The sequence below is a fragment of the Pseudophryne corroboree genome, chromosome 10 (assembly GCF_028390025.1).
Source record: "Pseudophryne corroboree isolate aPseCor3 chromosome 10, aPseCor3.hap2, whole genome shotgun sequence".
Lineage (NCBI taxonomy): Eukaryota > Metazoa > Chordata > Amphibia > Anura > Myobatrachidae > Pseudophryne > Pseudophryne corroboree.
Genome location: NC_086453.1, coordinates 89,898,141 through 89,921,648, shown reverse-complemented (window position 1 = coordinate 89,921,648; position 23,508 = coordinate 89,898,141).

The following is a 23,508-nucleotide window of genomic DNA, read 5'->3' as shown; positions in this document are numbered from 1 at the left end:
GACAGGAAGTGGGTGTTTCTGGGTGGTAACTGACTGTTTTCGGGGAGTGTGTGGAAAAACGCAGGCGTGTCAGATACAAAAGTAGGCGTGCCTGGGGTAATGCAGGCGTGGCTGGGCATACGCAGGGCGTGTTCGTGACGTCAAAACAGGAACTAAATAGTCTGAAGTGATCGCAAGCGCTGAGTAGGTCTGGAGCTGCTCAGAAACTGCACAATCTTTTTTTGTTGCCACTCTGCGATCCTTTCGTTCGCACTTCTGCTAAGCTAATATACACTCCCAGAGGGCGGCGGCTTAGCATTTGCACGGCTGCTAAAAACTGCTAGCGAGCGATCAACTCGGAATGAGGGCCAATGTGTGGCGGGCCCTGCATGAGTCACAAACCCGCTGTTGCTGGTCACAACCCCTGCGGCGGTACACAATAGGCCCTTCATAAATTTCAGCTCCAGGCCCATGTGGTCCTTAATCTGGCACTGGCCCTGGGATAAATAAATTGTGGGGGCCCCTCCAATAAAATTACCCCTAGCCCTTTCAACCTCCTGCCCAATATGGTCACAGTACACACCCTGCGGGATACCTGCTGACCGCCAACGTTGGCCTGGAACCATAATACAGGGCTGAGAAATCCAGGGGAGACACAGCATGCTGGACATTCTTGTGACAGGTCCGATACGTCATCACGTCCATGTGCAATGACATCACTGCACCTAAACTCTGCCGCGTCACACGCCCATCACCATGTGTGATTCGCCTAGCCATCAATGGAACAGATAGGGATCAGCCAGTGGCTAGACATTTCCGTGATCATCGTCATCCACTAGCCACCCTCTGCTATAAGGTCATTGACCATATTCCTCAACTTAAGAGAGGTTGAGATAGGGTTTAGTATGCTTCTACAAATCAAGTTGGATCCATAGGATGACCACTGTTGCTCCGGCAGGACTTAGGGGTCTATTTATGAAGCAATGAAAAATGTGGAGAAGTGCGCCAGTGGAGAAGTTGCCAATGACATCCAATGAGCTGCTACGTTTAACTTTATAGAATGCACTTTATAAATGTTTCCTCAACATTGTTTGGTTCCCATGGGCAACTTCGCCACCGGCTTCTCCCATAATGTCCGGCGTGCTTTGTCTCCCCTGGATTTCTCAGCCCTGTATTATGGTTCCAGTCCGGTGTTTGTGGCCAACGGGTATCCCACAGGGTGTGTCCACATCTGGGCTCCCGAAGCGGACACAACTGTTTGACGTCATAGATGTTGGCTGGTCTGAGGCATAGGAAATTGATTGATGTTTACTGTACATGTGTCCTTGCTGTCTATCTAAGGTGAGCACTATTTGTTGGTTATTTATCTTTGAGTCATTCAGACCTGATCGCACGCTAGCTTTTTTTGCAGTGGTGCGATCGGGTCTGAAATGTGTATGCTTTGCAATGCGCTTGCGCATCGGGTGCCGGCGAACGCCAGACAGCGACGGATTTAACAAAGAAAGCGATCACACCAGTGATCGCAAGAAGATTGACAGGAAGATGCCGTTTGTGGGTGCCAACTGACCGATTCTAGGGAGTGTCCGGAAAAACGCAGGCATGCCCAGCCATTTGGAGGAAGGATTCCTGACGTCAGCTCCTGGCTGGATCATCGCAGCGGCTGAGTAAGTCCTGAGCTGTACAGAGACTGCACAAACTTTTGTTTGTGCAGCTCTCTGCACAAGCATTCGCACCCCTGCACAGCAACTACCCCCTCCAGTGTCGGACTGGGACATGAAGGGCCCACCGGGGGAATGCAGTGATAGGGGCCCATACTTAAGGGTGTGGCCAGCCTACAAAGGGGGTGTGGCCAGCCTCTAGAGAGGCTTTAAATACACAATAGTCTAGTGCAGTGTAATGCAACATATCTACCATATATAATACAAGTGCACAGTCTGGAACCTAATCTCTAGAGGAAGGAGTGGGCACTCAGGCAGTGGGGCCTACCGGTGGTTTCCCTGGTACCCCTGTGGGCCAGTCCGACCCTGACCCCCTCCCCCTGTAGGCGGCAACTACCTGATCGCAGCACTGCAAAAAACACCTGCGTGCAATCAGGTCTGAATCACCCCATAGTCAAAATCGAAAGTACAGATATTCAAAATCGGTGCTTCAGGGCTCTGAGGGAGTTCATGGGAAATCGCATAATCAAAATCGGGCATAGTCAGTATCTAACCGTGTGTATGCACCTTAAGATGTCTATCACACTTTATGGGCATATTTATCACAATCTGCATCTCAGATGCGGACGTGATGTGATAAAATCACTTAAACTTGCAATGAGATAATTGAATACATCACAAGGATGTATAAATTATCGCATCTGTTTTACCTTTTAGCATGGTTAAATTAAATTAACCTGTTCTCAAGAATGGATATCCCTAAAACCTCAACTGTTATGGCTGAAACTCTGCCTTAAGCTATAGAGGCAGCCATGATTGGAGTTATTGAGGTTGCAGGGGTAACAGTTACTGAAGAGGTCTCCTCCCTTAAAATCTTGTAGCGCCTTCAAAATGTTGTCATAGGACCCCATAATTCTAGTTATGCTCCTGTAAACAGCTATTTTATAGGTTGAGACAATATTCATGAGAGAGCAGTGTATCCACTTATGAGGAACCAGAGGCATCGCAGAAGAACAAGACACTGGGCAGGCAGCCATTTTGTGGTAGTAATGAAGAAGCATGGAAACGTAGCCAATAAATTCATTCACAGAGGTACAGTATGAATTTGGCTCTCATGTGTCCCAATATTTATAGGACATTCCCATGTTGTAATCCCTAACTATTTTGCTCCTGAGGCCTGATGCAGATTATACAAAAAAAAAATGTCTATGTAGTAACCCAAATATTGCCTACATGAGAATGCCCGTGCACACTCCTGTTCAGCAGATCTAGTGTTTGATGTCTACTAGATCTGTAGATCTATTTAACCTATTTATAGACTATGGGTAGGGAAACATTTAATGTCCTGGTTTTTCATGTCAGAAGGACAAAGGGATAAGTAAGCTGACACTAAGTACACATTAACAATGTACAAAATGCAGTATACTGTATGGTGATATCGTTGATTAAACTAACACAGATACAGTGAGATATTTTGACAGATGTTTTACTGTGAATTGTTATTATAATGACATACTGCTGAGAACTACCTGAAATAATAATCCGCTATCACAGGCTGATACTGAGCTATCGTTTCCTTCTCATACATCCAATGCAACTGTTCTTGTGATCTGGACCCCACTGGACACCTCCATCAGACCTGGGCCTGGGTAATTAGCACCCTCTCCCCCTACCCTCTCGGCGCCACTGACAGTGCATGCTGCAGCCATTCTCTTGTAAGCCCATTTACCTTAATGGAGCACCCTCATCGGAGAGTGTTGGTGTGTTCCCCCTCTGGTGGGCTGGAGATGATCGCAATGCCTATTACAATTGTAATGCACAAAAAATGTATAGCAGTAATATATATATATATATATATATATATATAGTTAAGTATTTCGTTAATTTATTGGTGTGTGTCTACAGTATATGCATGTGTATTTAAGCTCTAATATTTATATGTACAGTATTTATATACTGTATTATATTAAGTCAGATCTTGTAATAACATACACCAATCCCAAGTGAACAACAAATATAATGTCTTGCATTTAAAAATACATTCATTGGTTGAGTAATTACCTAACTATAGATTATAAACATCCTCAGCAATCTCCATTTTATAGGTCAGTGTGAGTTCAATCTTCCTGCATATAAATATTAAGTTTTGATAATAAGAATATATTCTTTTAAGTTCTGTTATGTTGACATAACCTTTAGTTACTTAACTAACTCATTATTTTCATCAAAACTATTTTCTCCAGCACTCCTGCACTGTCTCCACACTGTTCATACATGCTGGACACTAGGACTCATGGAGGTCTATCCTTCAATCTGTTGTACCGCTGCACCACGGGCCTCATTCAGATGTGGTTAGAGGTGCGATCGCTGTTGCTTACATTAGTGATCTGTGCTACATTCTAGTATGCAGCATCGGATCACCTGTGACACCATCGATCAGCTGCGTGACCCATGGGGTCAAACACGCCGGCCGCCACAGATCCAACAAAGAGGCTAAGAAATTTCCATAATCCGATGGAGATCTTGGCCTCATCACTCCTCCAAAACGAAAGGAACAAGCCTCCATTTTGGGAAATGGCAGCCATCACTGCCCCCTCCCCACCCAAAAACAGCAGTGGACTGTCAATCACTGACAGTCTGCAGCCAAACTGTATTAAACGTCGCAGTCCCACACTACACATGCGCAGTATGGATACGACACAAAGTACTATACATTGATACTTTGTGGCATGCACCACAGATCGAATGGGGCCTGAATCAGGCCCATGTGACTGTAGCCATCTTGTAGATCCTTACTTAGTACTGTGTGAGACTCTGTGTGAGAAGAAACATAAGTCTCTGACTTACTTCCAGAGAGACCGGCAATATAAAGCTGTTCCAACAACCCTGCCCACTACGTGCAATCAGCATACACACACCAGCTGGTGAGCTGTATAGAACCCCAATTCGCTCAAAGCTTCAATCCATCAGCAGTGTGTATACAACAGTGAGTACGGCTGTTCCTGTTATACTTCAATAAACCAGTTAAATAACTGGACTATTCATAGTTTGAGCCATCTGCTGGTGTGCGTATGTAACTCTGCAAGTACAGTGCCTTGCTAAAGTATTCACCCCCATGGCTTTTTATCTAGTTTGTTACATTACAGCCTGTAATTTAATTGTTTTTCTCTATCGTCCTAGTGGATGCTGGGGTTCCTGAAAGGACCATGGGGAATAGCGGCTCCGCAGGAGACAGGGCACAAAAAGTAAAGCTTTAGGATCAGGTGGTGTGCACTGGCTCCTCCCCCTATGACCCTCCTCCAAGCCTCAGTTAGATTTTTGTGCCCGGCCGAGAAGGGTGCAATCTAGGTGGCTCTCCTAAAGAGCTGCTTAGAAAAGTTTAGCTTAGGTTTTTTATTTTACAGTGAGTCCTGCTGGCAACAGGATCACTGCAACGAGGGACTTAGGGGAGAAGAAGTGAACTCACCTGCGTGCAGGATGGATTGGCTTCTTTGGCTACTGGACATTAGCTCCAGAGGGACGATCACAGGTACAGCCTGGATGGTCACCGGAGCCTCGCCGCCGGCCCCCTTGCAGATGCTGAAACGAGTAGAGGTCCAGAATCGGCGGCAGAAGACTCCTCAGTCTTCTTAAGGTAGCGCACAGCACTGCAGCTGTGCGCCATTTCCTCTCAGCACACTTCACACGGCAGTCACTGAGGGTGCAGGGCGCTGGGAGGGGGGCGCCCTGGGAGGCAAATGAAAACCTTTTTTGGCTAAAAATACCTCACATATAGCCTCCGGGGGCTATATGGAGATATTTAACCCCTGCCAGAATCCATTAAAGAGCGGGAGACGAGCCCGCCGAAAAAGGGGCGGGGCCTATCTCCTCAGCACACAGCGCCATTTTCCCTCACAGAAAGGCTGGAGGGAAGGCTCCCAGGCTCTCCCCTGCACTGCACTACAGAAACAGGGTTACAACAGAGAGGGGGGGCACTAATTTGGCGTTAGAAATATATAAAAGATGCTATAAGGGAAAACACTTATATAAGGTTGTCCCTATATAATTATAGCGTTTTTGGTGTGTGCTGGCAAACTCTCCCTCTGTCTCTCCAAAGGGCTAGTGGGTCCTGTCCTCTATCAGAGCATTCCCTGTGTGTGTGCTGTGTGTCGGTACGTGTGTGTCGACATGTATGAGGACGATGTTGGTGAGGAGGCGGAGCAATTGCCTGTAATGGTGATGTCACTCTCTAGGGAGTCGACACCGGAATGGATGGCTTATTTAGGGAATTACGTGATAATGTCAACACGCTGCAAGGTCGGTTGACGACATGAGACGGCCGACAAACAATTAGTACCGGTCCAGACGTCTCAGAAACACCGTCAGGGGTTTTAAAACGCCCGTTTACTTTAGTCGGTCGACACAGACACGGACACTGAATCCAGTGTCGACGGTGAATAAACAAACGTATTCCTTATTAGGGCCACACGTTAAGGGCAATGAAGGAGGTGTTACATATTTCTGATACTACAAGTACCACAAAAGAGGGTATTATGTGGGATGTGAAAAAACTACCGTAGTTTTTCCTGAATCAGATAAATTAAATGAAGTGTGTGATGATGCGTGGGTTCCCCCCGATAGAAAATTATGGGCGGTATACCCTTTCCCGCCAGAAGTTAGGGCGCGTTGGGAAACACCCCTTAGGGTGGATAAGGCGCTCACACGCTTATCAAAACAAGTGGCGGTACCGTCTATAGATAGGGCCGTCCTCAAGGAGCCAGCTGACAGGAGGCTGGAAAATATCATAAAAAGTATATACACACATACTGGTGTTATACTGCGATCAGCGATCGCCTCAGCCTGGATGTGCAGAGCTGGGGTGGCTTGGTCGGATTCCCTGACTAAAAATATTGATACCCTTGACAGGGACAGTATTTTATTGACTATAGAGCATTTAAAGGATGCATTTTCTATATATGCGAGATGCACAGAGGGATATTTGCACTCTGGCATCAAGAGTAAGTGCGATGTCCATATCTGCCAGAAGATGTTTATGGACACGACAGTGGTCAGGTGATGCAGATTCCAAACGGCACAAAGGTGTATTGCCGTATAAAGGAAGAGGAGTTATTTGGGGTCGGTCCATCGGACCTGGTGGCCACGGCAACTGCTGGAAAATCCACCGTTTTTACCCTAAGTCACATCTCTGCAGAAAAAGACACCGTCTTTTCAGCCTCAGTCCTTTCGTCCCTATAAGAGTCATATCTGCCCAGGGATAGAGGAAAGGGAAGAAGACTGCAGCAGGCAGCCCATTCCCAGGAACAGAAGCGTTCCACCGCTTCTGCCAAGCTCTCAGCATGACGCTGGGACCGTACAGGACCCCTGGATCCTACATGTAGTATCCCAGGGGTACAGATTGGAATGTCGAGACGTTTCCCCTTCGCAGGCTCCTGAAGTCTGGTTTACCAAGGTCTCCCTCCGACAAGGAGGCAGTATGGGAAACAATTCACAAGCTGTATTCCCAGCAGGTGATAATCAAATTACCCCTCCTACAACAAGAAAAGGGGTATTATTCCACATTATATTGTGGTACTGAAGCCAGAAGGCTAGGTGAGACCTATTCTAAATCTAAAAAAATTTGAACACTTACAAAGGTTCAAATCAAGATGGAGTCACTCAGAGCAGTGATAACGAACCAGGAAGAAGGGGACTATATAGTGTCCCGAGACATCAGGGATGCTTACCTCCATGTCCAAAATTTGCCCTTCTCACTAAGGGTACCTCAGGTTCGTGGTACAGAACTGTCACTATCAGTTTCAGACGCTGCCGTTTGGATTGTCCACGGCACCCCGGGTCTTTACCAAGGTAATGGCCGAAATGATGATTCTTCTTCGAAGAAAAGGCATCTTAATTATCCCTTACTTGGACGATCTCCTGATAAGGGCAAAGTCCAGGGAACAGTTGGAGGTCGGAGTAGCACTATCTCGGATACTGCTACAACAGCACGGGTGGATTCTAAATATCCCAAAATCGCAGCTGATCCCGACGACAAGTCTGCTGTGCCTAGGGATGATTCTGGACACAGTCCAGAAAAAGGTGTTTCTCCCGGAAGAGAAAGCCAGGGAGTTATCCGAGCTAGTCAGGAACCTCCTAAAATCAGTGCATCATTGCACAAGGGTCCTGGTAAAGATGGTGACTTCCTACGAAGCAATTCCATTCGGCAGATTTCACGCAAGAATTTTTCAGTGGGATCTGCTGGACAAATGGTCCGGATCGCATCTTCAGATGCATCAGCGGATAACCCTATATCCAAGGACAAGGGTGTCTCTCCTGTGGTGGTTACAGAGTGCTCATCTTCTAGAGGGCCGCAGATTCGGCATTCAGGATTGGATGCTGGTGACCACGGAGGCCAGCCCGAGAGGCTGGGGAGCAGTCACACAAGGAAAAAATTTCCAGGGAGTGTGATCAAGTCTGGAGACTTTTCTCCACATAAATATACTGGAGCTAAGGGTAAATTTATAATACTCTAAGCTTAGCAAGACCTCTGCTTCAAGGTCAGCCGGTATTGATCCAGTGGGAAAAACATCACGGCAGTCGCCCACGTAAATAGACAGGGCGGCACAAGAAGCAGGAGGGCAATGGCAAAAACTGCAAGGACTTTTCGCTGGGCGGAAAATCATGTGATAGCACTGTCAGCAGTGTTTCATTCCGGGAATGGAAACTGGGAAGCAGACTTCCTCAGCAGGCACGACCTCCACCCGGCAGAGTGGAAACTTCATCGGGAAGTTTTCCACATGATTGTAAACCGTTGGGAAATACCAAAGGTGGACATGATGGCGTCCCGTCTGAACAAAAAACGGGACAGGTATTGCGCCAGGTTAAGAGACCCTCAGGCAATAGCTGTGGACGTTCTGGTAACACCATGGATGTACCAGTCGGTGTATGTGTTCCATCCTCTGCTTCTCATACCTAAGGTACTGAGACTTATAAGACGTAGAGGAGTAAGAACTATACTCATGGCTCCGGATTGGCCAAGAAGGACTTGGTACCCGGAACTTCAAGAGATGCTCACAGAGGACTTATGGCCTCTGCCGCTAAGAAGGGATTTGTTTCAGCAAGTACCATGTCTGTTCCAAGACTTACCGCAGCTGCGTTTGACGGCATGGCGGTGGAACGCCGGATCCTAAGGGAAAAAGGCATTCCGGAAGAGGTCATTCCTACCCTGGTCAAAGCCAGAAAGGAGGTGACCGCACAACATTATCACCACATGTGGCAAAAATATGTTGCGTGGTGTGAGGCCAGAAAGGCCCCACGAAGAAATTTCAACTCGGTCGATTCCTGCATTTCCTGCAAACAGGAGTGTCTATGGGCCTCAAATTGGGGTCCATTAAGGTTCAAAATTTCGGCCCTGTCGATTTTCTTCCAGAAAGAAGTGGCTTCAGTTCCTGAAGTCCAGAAGTTTGTCAAGGGAGTATTGCATATACAACCCCCTTTTGTGCCTCCAGTGGCACTGTGGGATCTCAACGTAGTTCTGGGATTCCTCAAATCACATTGGTTTAAAACCAGTCAAATCTGTGGATTTGAAGCATCTCACATGAAAAGTGACCATGCTCTTGGCCCTGGCCTGGACCAGGCGAGTGTCAAATTGGTGGTTTTTTTCTCAAAAAAGCCCATATCTGGTTGTCCATTTGGACAGGGCAGAGCTGCGGACTCGTCCCCAGTTCTCTCCCTAAGGTGGTGTCAGTGTTTCACCTGAACCAGCTTATTTTGGTGCCTTGCGCCTACTAGGGACTTGGAGGACTCCAGGTTGCTAGATGTTGTCAGGGCCCTGTAAATATAGGTTCCAGGACGGCTGGAGTCAGGAAAACTGACTTGCTGTTATCCTGTATGCACCCAACAAACTGGGTGCTCTTGCTTCTAAGCAGACTATTGCTAGTTGGATGTGTAATACAATTCAGCTTGCACATTCTGTGGCAGGCCTGCCACAGCCAAAATATGTAAATGCCCATTCCACAAGGAAGGTGGGCTTATCTTGGGCGGCTGCCCGAGGGGTCTCGGCTTTACAACTTTGCCGAGCGGCTATTTAGTCAGGGGCAAACACGTTGGTAAAATCCTACAAATTTGATACCCTGGCTAAGGAGGACCTGGAGTTCTCTCATTCGGTGCTGCAGAGTCATCCGCACTCTCCCGCCCGTTTGGGAGCTTTGGTATTATCCCCATGGTCCTTTCAGGAACCCCAGCATCCACTAGGACGATAGAGAAAATAAGAATTTACTTACCGATAATTCTATTTCTCGGAGTCCGTAGTGGATGCTGGGCGCCCATCCCAAGTGCGGATTATCTGCAATACTTGTACATAGTTACAAAAATCGGGTTATTATTGTTGTGAGCCATCTTTTCAGAGGCTCCGCTGTTATCATACTGTTAACTGGGTTCAGATCACAGGTTGTACAGTGTGATTGGTGTGGCTGGTATGAGTCTTACCCGGGATTCAAAATCCTTCCTTATTGTGTACGCTCGTCCGGGCACAGTATCCTAACTGAGGCTTGGAGGAGGGTCATAGGGGGAGGAGCCAGTGCACACCACCTGATCCTAAAGCTTTACTTTTTGTGCCCTGTCTCCTGCGGAGCCGCTATTCCCCATGGTCCTTTCAGGAACCCCAGCATCCACTACGGACTCCGAGAAATAGAATTATCGGTAAGTAAATTCTTATTTTTTGCTGAATTTTATGTGATGGGTCTGCACAAAATAGTCTAAGTTGGTGAAGTGAAATGAGAAAAATTTATATAAAAACAAAAATTTATAAATAAAAATGTGAAAATTAGCATGTGCATAAGTATTCTCCCCTTTGCTATGAAGCCCCTCAAAAGTTCTGGTGCAACCAATCACCGTCAGAAGTCACATAATTAGTGAAATGAAGTCCACTTGTGTGCAATCTAAGTGTCACATGATCTGTCAGTATAAACACACCTTTTCTGAAAGTCCCCAGAGCCTGCAACACCACTAAGCATGAGGCATCACACCATGAAGACCAAGGAGCTCTCCAAACAAGTAAGGGACACATTTGTTGAGAAGTACAAGTCAGGGTTGGGTTATAAAAAAAAATATCCAAATCTTTGATGATCCCCCGGAGCACCATCAAATCCATCGTCTTCAAATGGAAAGAACATGGTACCACAACAAACCTGCCAAGAGAGGGCGGGCCACCAAAACTCACTGACTGGGCAAGGAGGGCATTAATCAGAGAGGCAGCACAGAGACCAAAGGTAACCCTGAAGGAGCTGCAGAGTTCCACAGCAGAGACTGGTGTACTGTATCTGTGCATGTGACCACAATAAGCCGTACACTCCATAGAGCTGGGCTTTATGGAAGAGTGGCCAGAAAAAAAGCCATTACTTAGTGTTAAAAATAAGAAGGCACGTTTTGAGTTTGCCAAAAGGCATGTGGACGACTCCCCTAATGTATGGAGGAAGGTGCTCTGGTCAGATGAGACTAAAATTTAACTTTTCAGCCACCAAGGAAAACGATATGTCTGGCGCAAACCCAACACATCCCATCACCCCAAGAACACCATCCCCACAGTGAAACATGGTGGTGGCAGCATCATGCTATGGGGATGTAATTCAGAAGGGACTGGTAAACTGTTTCGAGTTGAGGGAAAGATGGATGGTGCTAAATACATGGATATTCTTGAGCAAAACCTGTTTCAGTCTGCCTGTGATTTGAGACTGGGATGGAGGTTCACCTTCCAGCATGACAATGACGCAAAGCATACTGCTAAAGCAACACTCGAGTGGTTCAAGGGGAAACATTTAAATGTGTTGGAATGGCCTAGTCAAAGCCCAGATCTCAATCCAATTGAGAATCTGTGGTCAGACTTGAAATTGCTGTTCATAGGCGGAAACCATCCAACATGAAGGAGCTAGAGCAATTTTGCCTTGAGGAATTGGCAAAAATCCCAGTGGCAAGATGTGGCAAGCTCATAGAGACTTATCCAAAGTGGCTTGCAGATGCAATTGCCGCAAAAAGTGGCTCTTCAAAGTAGTGACTTTAGGGGGATGAATAGTTATGCACGCTGAAGTTTTCTGTTATTTTGTCCTATTTGTTGTTTGCTTCACAATAAAAAAAAACATCTTCAAAGTTGTAGCCATGTTCTGTGAATGAAATGATGCAAACCTTCAAACAAACCATTTTAATTCCAGGTTGTGAGGCAACAAAACATGAAAAATGCAAAGGGGGTGAATACTTTAGCAAGGAACTGTATCTACACCTGCACACACATCATTCCGAAACATCCAGATGTAACCATACTCATCTTTGCTGTTATGTGGCATGCTGCATGGCGTTCCAGGCTGCGACCATTCGCAGCCAGCGATCACTTCCTTAATTCCTAATGGAATGTAATTTATAATTTGTATTGTAATTACATACATTTTGTTACGTAAATTATTATATAATTTAATTAATAGTCATATTATTATTTTATTTAGTTTTTCTAGTGAACAGTCAAACCAGTGAGGAAATAATAATTGCTGTGGGAAATCCAAATGGCATGACCTTATCATTAGCTTCAAGGGACCTGAAAATGTTACCCCAAGTGACCAAGACTCACTTCAACAAAAAGCATAATTTCATCCTCCATACATTCTGAAAATAACAGGGAATCAAGAAACAGCCAAATAAGTGTAGCTCAAGATAGTAGATCTACTTAAAGTGTTTCATTTAGGGGGTAATTCCAAGTTGATCGCAGCAGGAATTTTGTTAGCAGTTGGGCAAAACCATGTGCACTGCAGGGGGGGCAGATATAACATGTGCAGAAAGAGTTAGATTTGGGTGGGTTATTTTGTTTCTGTGCAGGGTTAATACTGGCTGCTTTATTTTTACACTGCAAATTAGATTGCAGATTGAACACACCACACCCAAATCTAACTCTCTCTGCACATGCTAAATCTAACTCCCCTGCAGTGCACATGGGGGGTAATTCCAAGTTGATCGCAGCAGGAATTTTTTTTAGCAGTTGGGCAAAACCATGTGCACTGCAGGGGAGGCAGAGTGAGTTAGATTTGGGTGTGGTGTGTTCAATCTGCAATCTAATTTGCAGTGTAAAAATAAAGCAGCCAGTATTTACCCTGCACAGAAATAAAATAACCCACCCAAATCTAACTCTTTCTGCACATGTTATATCTGCCTCCCCTGCAGTGCACATGGTTTTGCCCAACTGCTAAAAAAAATCCTGCTGCGATCAACTTGGAATTACCCCCATGGTTTTGCCCAACTGCTAACAAAATTCCTGCTGCGATCAACTTGGAATTACCCCCATAGAGAGCAATATACTGTAGTAATGTATACCATATCTAAGTATTGATGATCTCAACCAAACATTTAGTACAGATTTAAAGAATATACAGTGCATCTGGAAAGTATTCACAGCGCTTCACTTTTTCCACATTTTGTTATGTTACAGCCTTATTCCAAAATTGAATTAATTAATTTTTTTCCTCTCAAAATTCTACTCACAATTCCCCACAATGACAACACGAAAAAAGTTTTTTTTGTGATTTTTGCAAATTTATTAAAAATAAAAAAACTAAGAAATCATATGTACATAAGTATTCACAGTCTTTTGCCGTGAAGCTCAAAATTGAGCTCAGGTGCATCCTGTTTCTACTGATCATCCTTGAGATGTTCCTACAGCTTATTTGGAGTCCACCTGTGGTAAATTCAGTTGATTGGACATGATTTGTAAAGGCACACATCTGTCTATTTAAGGTCCCACACTTGACAGTGCATGTTTGAGAATAAACCAAGCATGAAGTCAAAGGAATTGTCTGTAGACCTCCGAGACAGAATTGTCTCAAGGCACAAATCTGGCGAAAAGTACAGAAAAATATCTGCAGCTTTGAAGGTCCCAATGAACTGTGGCCTCCATCATCCATAAATGGAACAAGTTCAGAACCACCAGGACTCTTCCTAGAGCTGGCCGGCCATCTAAACTGAGCAATTGGGGGAGAAGGGCCCTAGTCAGGGAGGTGATCAAGAACATGATGGTCACTCTATCAGAGCTACAGCATTCCTCTGTGGAGAGAAGAGAACCTTCCAGAAGAACAACCATCTCTGCAGCAATCCACCAATCAAGCCTGTATGGTAGAGTGGCCAGATGGAAGCCACTCCTTAGTAAAAAGCACATGGCAGCCCGTCTGGAGTTTGCCAAAATGCCCCTGAAGGACTCTCAGAACATGAGAAACAAAATTTTCTGGTCTGATGAGACAAAGATTGAACTCTTTGGTGTGAATGCCAGGCGTCATGTTTGGAGGAAACCAGGCACCACTCATCACCAGACCAATACCATTTCTACAATGAAGCATGGTGGTGGCAGCATCATGGTGTGGGGATGTTTATCAGTAGCAGGAACTGGGAGATTAGTCTTGATGGAGGGAAAGATGAATGCAGCAATGTACAGAGACATCCTGGATGAAAACCTGCTTCAGAGTGCTTTTGACCTCAGACTGGAGCGAAGGTTCATCTTTTATCAGGACAACGACCCTAAGCACACAGCCAAGATATCAAAGGAGTGGCTTCAGGACAACTCTGTGAATGTCCTTGAGTGGTCCAGCCATAGCCCAGACTTGAATCCGATTGAACATCTCTGGAGAGATCTGAAAATGGCTGTGCACTGACGCTTCCCATCCAACCTGATGGAGCTTGAAAGGTGCTGCAAAGAGGAATGGGTGAACCTGACCAAAGATAGGTGTGCCAAGCTTGTGGCATCATATTCAAAAAGACTTGAGGCTGTAATTGCTACCAAAGGTGTATCAACAATGTATTGAGAAAAGGCTGTGAATACTTATGTACATGTAATTTCTTAGTTTTTTATTTTTAATAAATTTGCAAAAATCTCAAAAAAAAACTTTTTCATGTTGCAATTATGGGGTAATGTGTGTAGAATTTTGAGGGGAAAAAATGAATGTATTCCTGTTTGGAATAAGGCTGTACTGTAACAAATTGTGGAAAAAGTGAAGCGCTGTGAATACTTTCCAGATGCACTGTACTAATTGTTTTAAAATATGAGACAGAGGAAGTAAAAAAAACAAATATATGGGGGTGGGGAGGCTGGTCTGCACACCCTAATTCGAAACATAATAATATATGATACCATGCTGAGACTTGTAGTGCCTCACATAAAAAAATAGAAAATGCAGGTGCACATTCTAAACACTAAGAACACTGACAATCAGAACAATTATAAAAAAAACTCTGCAATTTAACATGGAGTAAAACTGAGGTTCGTAGGATAATTTTTGGTCAAAAAATATGTTCCACCTACCACGGCCAGGTGGCCTCATCAAGTGGGTCCATAACATTCTTAAGGTTCAATTTCAGAGCACAGCACAACCCAAATGCCCCAAGCCATCACACTGGCAAGAGGTAGCAATGTTACAATAATGATACCCCAAAACAGCCCGACCACACCAAACCAGGAGGCCCCATACCCCAAACCTACTCCTAATACTGACATATTATCGAAATTTATCCAGGACTTACCATTCATAGTGGCTATTCCGATCAGTAGTCTGCAAATGCAAGGACACTATACAAATTAAAAACAACCAAGGGCAGGTGGGATGGGTGCTACAGTAGTCCAAGCTGAATGAGTCTTCACCTTCCAGTGTACACACATGTGCACAATATAGAATATATGTGATGGATTACATACCCTAAGAGGTGCTACCATGTTGAGACTTGTAGTACCACACCCAAAAAAAGAAAAAAGAAAATGCAGGTTGCACACTCTAAATACTAAGAACACTGACAATCAGAACAATTATAATAAACTCTGCAATTGAGAGTGTGTATACAGTATCTAGGTATTCATGATCTTAACCAAACATTTGGGAGCCCATTTTATTAATATAATTTTTACTAAAATAATCTGAAAAAGGGTGTTTTCACACACTTTTCACATTATTTTAGTTTCACTCCAGTGTGTTAAAGGGCATTTGGAGTAGTTTTCATGCAAAGCGGCAGCGCATTTTACAGCACTGGGGGTCACTGCAGCACACAGGATCAGGCGCCCGGCAGCCCAGGACTGGCTTTCTGGACTGATAAGTATATTATCCTGCAGGGGGAGTGTTGCAACGGGGGTACGGGGGTTTGGGTCGACCAGGCAGAGGCGGTAGCGGCGATGTCGGCGGGGGCATCTACAATACTAACAATGAAGTTACAACACAACAAGAAATAATGCTATTCAGAATACTAAAGAAGGACAGATGTTGAATCCATAATTTTTGGAAGAAGCTGAAAATTAAAGGTCACCAGAAAAGGATGTCCGACGTACCAAAAATCAACACGTTGATTCTTCAAACAATTCTCGAGCGCAGAAGACTATGAACATTCCAAGACGATTCACAAAGTTCTTAATAGAAAGTATGACACATATCTCTAATATACAATAACGCACATATTGTAAAGTTACCTTTAATTCATATAGAAAGATATAACACATTTAGGATTTTTTATTATTTTCCTTTTGAGATGGACTCTAACCAACCGCTTCAATATCGAGGTAATAAAATGAAATTATTCACGTGTTAGTTACCAAATTAAAAATACTGTATATACAGAAAAGTCAATGTTATTATTTATGTCAATGTTGCTTATTTCTAGCAAAAATGCCTGTGTAATAATATTTTTTATTAGAGTAATGTATAAGGGACATTCGAAATTGCTTAATTGCCGTGATTTTTCTGTAATTTGTAATAGTGTGGTTTATCATGTTTTACACGTAATCTATTTATAGATGGTGTAAGCAGTATGTTCACAGCTGCTGTCAATGGAGACCAAGAGCAGGCAATATGCCTTCAGTTAAGTTTTGCTGGTTTCAGTGAGTAAATGTGTACTCAGCATCCACTAGTGGCTCTCCAGATGTTGCGAAACTACACATCCCAGCATGCCCTGCCACAGTTTTAGCATTCCTTAATAGCAAAACTGTGACAAAGCATGGTAGGACTTGTAGTTTTACAACAGCTGAAGATCCACAGGTTGGCCAGGCCTGCACTAGTGGATGTGGTTGTATATAACCAAGTTTAATGTATACTACTAAAGCGTTTTACTGTATCACATAAGTACATGTAAAGTGCATGGTGAATTAAAGCATTCAAAATTAGATTTTCTGATGTTTCTCTTTTAACATCATTGAAACCTCTATTTCTAAACATTATTTGGCAAATACTTAAATATAGGCCCTCATTCCGAGTTGTTCGCTCGTTGACAATTTTCTCTATATTGCGATTAGTCGCTTACTGCGCATGCGCAATGTTCGCAGAGCGCATGCGCTTAGTTATTTTACTCAACAGTTAGGTATTTTACTCACGGCATTACGAGGATTTTTCTTCGTTCTGGTGATCGGAGTGTGATTGACAGGAAGTGGGTGTTTCTGGGCGGAAACTGGCCGTTTTATGGGTGTGTGTGAAAAAACGCTGCAGTTTCTGGGAAAAACGCGGGAGTGGCTGGAGAAACGGGGGAGTGTCTGGGCAACGCTGGGTGTGTTTGTGACGTCAAACCAGGAACGAAACTGACTGAACTGATCGCAGTGGCAGAGTAAGTGTCGAGCTACTCAGAAAATGCTAAGAAATTTCTATTCGCATTTTTGAGAATCTTTCGTTCGCAATTCTGCTAAGCTAAGATTCACTCCCAGTAGGCGGCGGCTTAGCGTGTGCAATGCTGCTAAAAGCAGCAAGCGAGCGAACAACTCGGAATGAGGGCCATAGTTCTGTATCTAGAAATATCAATAACAAAAACAACACATCTGTGGAGAATAAATAATTCAATCCTAATGATAAATAAAAAATATATATTATGGTTCAGTTAGGATTAATAACAATTTTTTCTAGTAACTAATATACTTTATCTGTACATATAATAAAACTGTATGGGTTGTATCTGTACATAGAATTTTTTTTTTAGAAATATATTTCTAGAGATTGTTTATGAGCTATGGAAACAAGAAAATAAATTCTGAATTTTTGTTTGTTTGTCTGTCTGTTCTGGCATCACGTAAAAACTACTGGATGAATTTGGATGGCGTTTTCACGCCATTGTATAGCTTAGTGACCGAGAAAGAAACTGAGGTATGTATGATCTCATGACAGCAGGGAGAGGTGAAATTAAGGGAAAACATTTTTCCTTTTCATATCAAGCACCTGCAGTTTCCGGGTGTAGTAGGGTATGCCGGCGGCCGGGCTCCCGGTGGCCAGCATACCAGCGCCGGAATCCCGACCGCCGGCATACCGACAGCTGGGCGAGCGCAAATGAGCCCCTTGCGGGCTCGCTACGCGCGCCACGCTATCTATTCTCCTTCCAGGGGGGTCATGGACCCCCAAGAGGGAGAAAAGATGTCGGTATGCCGGCTGTCGGGATTCCGACGCCAGTATACTGTGCACCGGGTTCCCGAAAGCCGGCAAACTGAAGACCACCCGCAGTTTCCTGTAAGCGGCTGCTTCGCTATGACGATCAAAAAGTCACAGGGGAAAACGCTCAGGGCTGCAGGTGTAGATCTCAGGACCAGCTGCTTCTCTCATGGGCAGCTTTATGTGGCTTGCTCATGAGTTAGTAGCCCCAAGCATCTTTTTGTGTTAATCCCTGAAGGAAACTTATATCAATCCTGTCAAAGACATTTTACAACAAGATAGGTTAGATCAACGGTGGAGAAAAATATAAATACTGCAATTCAAATAGCCATTGGTAATGTTCAAAAAACCTTCGTCAGTGAAATAAAAAATCAAATATAGTAAAAGCAGCTAATGAAATAAAAAAAATAATTAGCCATCATGGAAAACATCAGTGAGACTATTAGTTGCACTGCCTGAAACCCAAGATAAGTAGACAAACAATATACTCTAGTAGCAGATGTGGTAATGTCACTGACCAATAGAAATCTGTGTGGACATGGTCACTCTTCAAATTCTCATATAAGTAAGTAAAAATATACTTATTGGACCAAAATCACATATTTGATTGATTGATTGATTGATTGATTGATTGATTTATTGATTGATTGAGTCAATCATGAGTAAAGTAAATTTTGAAATTAATTATACAGCAGATTCACAATCTTTAAAGTACGATATTTGTATTCTGTCATTTGTATAAAGCTTGTGATTTATAGCCTCCTGTGTTTATGGCCACAAAACTCCTTGGTGCCTTCTGATATCCATATACCAACAGTAGTGAGTCCGTCTACACTTACTAAGAAGTGCATGATTTTGCAGAACAAGATGGCTGCATTAACAGAGTAGCAGAAGCTGACACCAACCAATAGGAGGAGTTGGCCAGATAAAAGGCTCTCCTTGCCAGGCAGGGATTAGGCCAACCAATGAGTCTATTCTTTCAGAGTGGCGCAAAAATAGTATTTCACAAAAACAGTATAATTGTGCACTGTAGTTTATATTTTTTTTTATTTGATGCAGTTTTGGACATTCTACCTTCATTAGGGAATATTTTTTGCACACAATCGCCAAGTATAAAACAAGCTTAAGATGCCCAAAAGTTGTTAGAAATAGTAAAGGTTCCCCCTCACACTCACAATTCATAGTTGTCAACTTCCTGAGGAGAGAACAGCCAGGTCGGCACAGAAGGGGAGCGGGGTGGGCACATGTTGCGTCACAGAGGGCTGCACTAAATGGAGTTGCACGGGGGCATGACGGCCGCAATGATGCCATCATAGCCACGCCCCCTACACTGTAATGCCAAGATTACCAGCATTATAGAGCAGGGGGCGTGGCTACCATGACACGATTCAGGGAGAATCACGTCATCGGCTTCCCGGCCAGCCTACTTCACTCACAAAGTGGGCGGCCGGGTTCGGGAGCGCTGCACTAATCGGGAGACTTGCCTATTCTTCTGATTTTTGGGAGTCTCCCGGCCATTCCGGGAGAGTAGACATGTATTTCATAATTATACCAAGAAGCCTACCAAGCATTAGTTTAGGAGACAAATAGAAATAGCTGGACTTTGATGAGACGGTTGCCCTTTTGTACACTGAACCTTGATGATTTATGTATCTCCTCAGGCCTAGACTCTCGCCCCTGAAAAGCCGAGAGGGCAGACCAACATTGGTGCATCTTTGAAAACTAAAGTACACTTGAAAATAAGATCCACAAGGCCTCAAATTTATTCTGTATGTCTGAAATTTCGGTATTTCCCAGCTTTGTACATTGGAAGTAGAACACTTTTGATTTGTCGGTTGTGATCCTGCAGTTTTCCTGCAAGGGGAGTGAAAAGCTAATGTTATTTTTACTCTGGATGCAAAGTAGCAAACAACAGGAGGGCTTAAAGGAAAGAGCAATCTCAAAATAGATCTAAAAGGCCTTTTGAGCATTGCCAGACAGGAAACATGGAGCTGTGATTTCAGCGTTTAAACTGAAGCAAAACAGTCACAAATCTCATAATTTACTAAGACAAGAGACATTTATACAGTAGCTGTCATTGCAACATTTACATACAGCTTCCTAAGACCTGCTGCCACTGGGAATGTGTACTCATGTCATGTATTCCACCCAGCCGGCAGATATGTGACATTTTACCGCTCATTAATACTTAGGCAATGCACATTATTATTATGCAATTCTTTTCAACTATATAAATATGTATCTTAAAAAGATAACTTAAAGAAAGCTCCACCATTAGTGATGAAAATGATATACCAACGCCAGGAACCCGAACGGTGAATAGCCCGACGGTTGGCATGTCGACCAACAGGGACTATTCCCACTCATGGGTGTCCACGACACCCATAGAGTGGGAATATAACCTGTAGTGAGTGCAACGAGCCACCGAGCCTGCTGCATGGACAGCGAGCCCCAGCTGTCCATCTAAAATTCGGGATTCGGCCATCGGTATGGTGACCGGCGGTCTCCCAAACACTGGTCACATGAACCCAACCGAATTAAACGAGTCATTTATTCCTTTATTCATAAGGTCTGCACAGCCTAACTTCATATTCAGGGTTGGGGTTCTACCTGGGCCTGGATCAGTCTAGGGGACATACGTACCAGAATGGCATGTGTTCCCTTTGGTGGCACACAGCTCCAGCAGAGGGATCCCAGTGACCGGTACTCACAACAGGCGTGGCCACACAACTACAATCTTAGTCATGCCCCATTGTACTGTGGTCCTACACTTATCTCTGATTGAGGGTTGCTATTTGTCAAGCTTTATGATTTTTTGTAAATCCGACTTTGGATCCTTGACTGTTGCAGATCTTGAGATCATTATAGTTCCTGCTCATAAGCTGTGGGTGCACTTTAACTAGTACTGGGCAATTGTCAGAGATCCAGAGCAAGGGCGTGGAGTCTAATCATACTCCGTGAGAGCGTTTGGGCTTCACTGCAGGTCGCGGCCCCCTGCCTGGGTCACCCAGTACTATCACCAGAGGACTTTGGTAGAACGGGAAGGCAGGAGACTGGCAGACAAGATCTGAAAATCCAAGATGCAGGACTGTTGTAAGACTCTGGTATAGATTCAGGACTGTGGATGAATTATCAGACTGGAACTGATGGCAGATATTGGACTGGAACCGAGGGCAGATATCGGACTGGAACCAATGACCGATATCAGACTGGAACCGATAAATGCTACGATGAAGACTATCAGACTGGATCTGATGAATACTACTCTGATCTCTATCAGACTGGAACCGATGAATACTACGATGAAGACTATCTGACTGGATCTGATGAATACTACGATGATCTCTGGAACCAGTGGATACTACGAAGAACACTATTGAACTGGAAAGGATGGGAGCCAGGTGGTGCAGCAGGATGGAAGTCTGCACCAGAGTCTCTGATTAAGGAAATAATTCCACAGACTATCACTGAAGATACACAGGCTGTGAACAACATTGCGGTGGCAACTTGTGATTTCCCAGACTGATCCTGGGATCACCAACTGGAATGGCTTAAATTTATCAGGTGACCTCTTCCAACATGGCTGCGCCCATGTCTGAGTTTTGAAGAGAACTTTGGCATTCAGTCTGAGTATTAAATGCCGAGTGGAAGTGAAGCTCTGCGGAGAGACACACTTTGGATTATACTTAGAATGCTGAGAGAGCTGTGCAGAGAGACCAGTTGGTCAGGGATAACACTGCTGAAATCAGGAGACTGCAGATTACTCACACAAGCACAATAAACTCTCTCAGGTTGCTACTCAGCAGTAGTGATGTGCACCGGAAATTTTTCGGGTTTTGGTTTTGGGTTCGGTTCCGCGGCCGTGTTTTGGATTCGGACGCGTTTTGGCAAAACCTCACCGAAAATGTTTTGTCGGATTCGGGGTTTTTTTCAAAAAACCCTAAAAAACAGCTTAAATCATAGAATTTGGGGGTCATTTTGATCCCATAGTATTATTAACCTCAATAACCATAATTTCCACTAATTTCCAGTCTATTCTGAACACCTCACACCTCACAATATTATTTTTAGTCCTAAAATTTGCACCGAGGTCGCTGGATGGCTAAGCTAAGCGACACAAGTGGCCGACACAAACATCTGGCCCAACTAGGAGTGGCACTGCAGTGTCAGGCAGGATGGCACTTCAAAAAAATTGTCCCCAAACAGCACATGATGCAAAGAAAAAAAGAGGCGCAATGAGGTAGCTGTGTGACTCAGCTAAGCGACCCAAGTGGCCGACACAAACACCTGGCCCATCTAGGAGTGGCACTGCAGTGTCAGACAGGATGGCACTTGAAAAAAATACTCCCCAAACAGCACATGATGCAAAGAAAAAAAGAGGTGCACCAAGGTCGCTGTGTGACTAAGCTAAGTGACACAAGTGGCCGACACAAACACCTGGCCCATCTAGGAGTGGCACTGCAGTGTCACGCAGGATGGCCCTTCAAAAAAATACTCCCCAAACAGCACATGATGCAAAGAAAAAAAGAGGCGCAATGAGGTAGCTGTGTGACTAAGCTAAGCGACCCTAGTGGCCGATACAAACACCTGGCCCATCTAGGAGTGGCACTGCAGTGTCACGCAGGATGGTCCTTCAAAAAAATACTCCCCAAACAGCACATGATGCAAAGAAAAATGAAAGAAAAAAGAGGTGCAAGATGGAATTGTCCTTGGGCCTCCCACCCACCCTTATGTTGTATAAACAGGACATGCACACTTTAACGAACCCATCATTTCAGCGACAGGGTCTGCCACACGACTGTGACTGAAATGACTGGTTGGTTTGGGCCCCCACCAAAAAAGAGGCAATCAATCTCTCCTTGCACAAACTGGCTCTACAGAGGCAAGATGTCCACCTCATCATCATCGTCCGATTCATCACCCCTTTCACTGTGTACATCCCCCTCCTCACAGATTATTAATTCATCCCCACTGAAATCCACCATCTCAGGTCCCCGTGCACTTTCTGGAGGCAATTGCTGCTGGTGAATGTCTCCACGGAGGAATTGATTATAATTAATTTTAATGAACATCATCTTCTCCACATTTTCTGGAAGTAACCTTGTACGCCGATTGCTGACAAGGTGAGTGGCGGCACTAAACACTCTTTCGGAGTACACACTGGAGGGAGGGCAACTTAGGTAGAATAAAGCCAGTTTCTGCAAGGGCCTCCAAATTGCCTCTTTTTCCTGCCAGTATACGTACGGACTGTCTGACGTGCCTACTTGGATGCGGTCACTCATATAATCCTCCACCATTCTTTCAATGGTGAGAGAATCATATGCAGTGACAGTAGACGACATGTCAGTAATCGTTGGCAGGTCCTTCAGTCCGGACCAGATGTCAGCACTCGCTCCAGACTGCCCTGCATCACCGCCAGCGGGTATGCTCGGAATTCTTAGCCTTTTCCTCGCACCCCCAGTTGCGGGAAAATGTGAAGGAGGAGC